Source organism: Sinocyclocheilus grahami, unplaced genomic scaffold (assembly GCF_001515645.1).
Source record: "Sinocyclocheilus grahami isolate Dianchi unplaced genomic scaffold, SAMN03320097.WGS_v1.1 scaffold2064.1, whole genome shotgun sequence".
Taxonomy (NCBI): domain Eukaryota; kingdom Metazoa; phylum Chordata; class Actinopteri; order Cypriniformes; family Cyprinidae; genus Sinocyclocheilus; species Sinocyclocheilus grahami.
The window spans coordinates 16,367-18,866 of NW_015507243.1; the positions used below are offsets into that span (position 1 = coordinate 16,367).

The window sequence follows — 2,500 nt, forward strand, 5'->3', positions numbered from 1 at the left end:
GTTAGTGATTCGGGTTAGTCAGTGTTAGTCAGTGATTAGGGTTAGTCAGTGAAAGTTAGTTATTAGGGTTAGTCAGTGATTAGGGTTAGTCAGTGAGAGTTAGTGATTAGGGTTAGTCAGTGATTGTCAGTGAGAGTTAGTGATTAGGGTTAGTCAGTGTTAGTCAGTGAGAGTTAGTGATTAGGGTTAGTCAGCAGTGATTCTTTCTCAGTCTGTGGCCTTTCATTCTCATGTGTGTCTGTAGATTATGAACTCGAAGCTTCCAGTATCTCATCTGCAGTTCAGATGCTTTAAAGGAACACAGTGTTTATGTGGGACGGATCCCCCCTTTGGTTTCTCCCAAGGAATCTTCCATACTGTCAAGGAGATTTTCCTTCCGCTGTCTCATCGCATGGGATTCACACTCATTTCTCACAGCGCTGTTCAAATACAGCAGCAATGAAGCACAAAGAGCCTCATGTTGTGTGTTGTAATTGATCACAGCATCATCAATCTCCTTCAATCTGATTCCTCTGAAACAACAGTTAGACGGAGAACTAAATAAACTAAATAAGCAAGCGCGTGTGTGTTTTGTGAATGAGCACGTTATGTTTATCTCTCCTGTGCTGAAGACTGACATGATGGAGACAAATATAGCTCAGCTCTCTCTGGGGAACTCTGGGCATCAGCTGCCTAGCAACCGTCACCACAACAACAGGAGGAAACCCAGCTGCGGTGAGTCAGCGATTCAACCTGTGTGTGTGTATTTGTATGTGTTTGTGAGTGTGTGTGTGTCCGCGAGTGTGTGTGTGTCCGCGAATGTGTGTATGTCCTGTTTTTAATTAAAGCTATTTCTTAATGTGGCCTCAATTTTCCGACAGGACAAGCAGGTGCATGTCGAAGTGATCAGTCAGTAAAAAAAACCACTGTGTTTACACACACAAACACAGTTTAATCAGCCTCATTCACGTCATGCTGGAATTAAAGTCCATCAAAATGTCACAAAATATGTCTGTATTCAGATGCATGAGAAGGGATCTGGAGCAACTTTACCACTTCACAAGGTGCATGGAAACAAACTGTCTACAAGAATGTGAAAAAGAATCCAGCACTACTTGTGATAAAGGGGACTTTAATACTTTAAAAGCACCAAAGCGTTTCGGCCTAAGAGCTTTCTTCAACACACATCATACACAGACATTCAAAAACACATCTCCATATTGCATTACTCGTTCATAAATTAGCAACAGCTGACAAGCTTAACTAAAGTCATCCCACTACTTAATTAGAGTTAACTATTCAAAAGAAACCACCATCACAGAAACTGTTGAAGAGAAAAATCCTCATTCATACCTTTTGGAAACAGACTTTTCTATACCTTCTGGTATTGAAAAGGTTAAACAGAATACAAGAGGTGGTAATATTGATTGTATAAAGAAGAAGCGGGAAGCCTTTCGGATCATTTATTTGAAAAGTCTCTAAAAAGTATGAATGAGGATTTTGTACATTAGATCAGTTCATGCATTCCTGGGAATTGAACCCGTGACCTTGGTGTTGCGAGTGTTGTGACCTACTGCTTGACTCTCTACACTCTTACTGCTACACTCTCACTCTTGCTGCAGCCTGGAACTGTACTGCTGGTTCGTCTGGTCAGAGGAGCACTGGCCCCCCGACTGAGCCTGGTTTCTCCCAAGGTTTTTTCTCCATTCTGTCACTGATGGAGTTTTGGTTCCTTGCCGCTGTCGCCTCTGGCTTGCTTAGTTGGGGACACTTCATTTCCAGCGTTATCGTTGACATGATTGCAAAGATACTATTTAAACTGAACTGGATGTTGACATCAATGAATTCAATGATGAACTGTCTTTAACTGAAAAATGAGTGTTTACTATTGTCCTTCTGCATTATTGACACACTATTTTCCTATTTGATACTGTAAAGCTGCTTTGACACAATCTGTATTGTTAAAAGCGCTATATAAATAAAGGTGACTTGACTTGAGCTGTAGGAATATGTCACACTTCACGATATTCACAGCACAGCACACAATGCAGGTCAAAAGCATGAAGTAGTTTAACACACGAGCCTGTAGTGATGAGGAATCAATGTGAATCCATCTGCATTATGAGCGTTGCTATAGCAACGAATCACAAATCAAGTCCAAGGACGTGAAGAGCTCAGACTGAATTCTGAATAATCGTCTCATAATTATGCTAATTCTGACATAAGACACGAACGCAGCTTCATGACACTCTAGTGAACTTCAGCACTGACTTCTGAGGAAACGTTATGAGTGAATCAGACACACACACACACACTCACTCACTCACACTCACACACGCTCACACAAACTCACTCACACACACACACACTCACACACACACACAACACACACACACACACACACACTCTCTCTCTCTCTCTCACACACTCACAGACACACTCTCTCACACACACACAGTCTCATCAGAAGGAATCCAGCTGATCTTGCAATTGAACATGCTGACTTCAAATTGCTCTTTGA

The 2,500-nt window shown here is 41.6% G+C and overlaps 1 protein-coding gene across 2 annotated transcripts in view; it reads right to left on the reverse strand.

The window, feature by feature from the left end:
• Nucleotides 1–2,500, reverse strand: part of LOC107573903 (potassium/sodium hyperpolarization-activated cyclic nucleotide-gated channel 3-like) — a 19,199-nt gene that overhangs the window by 7,413 nt on the left and 9,286 nt on the right. The gene's annotated exons all lie outside the window — the stretch shown is intronic.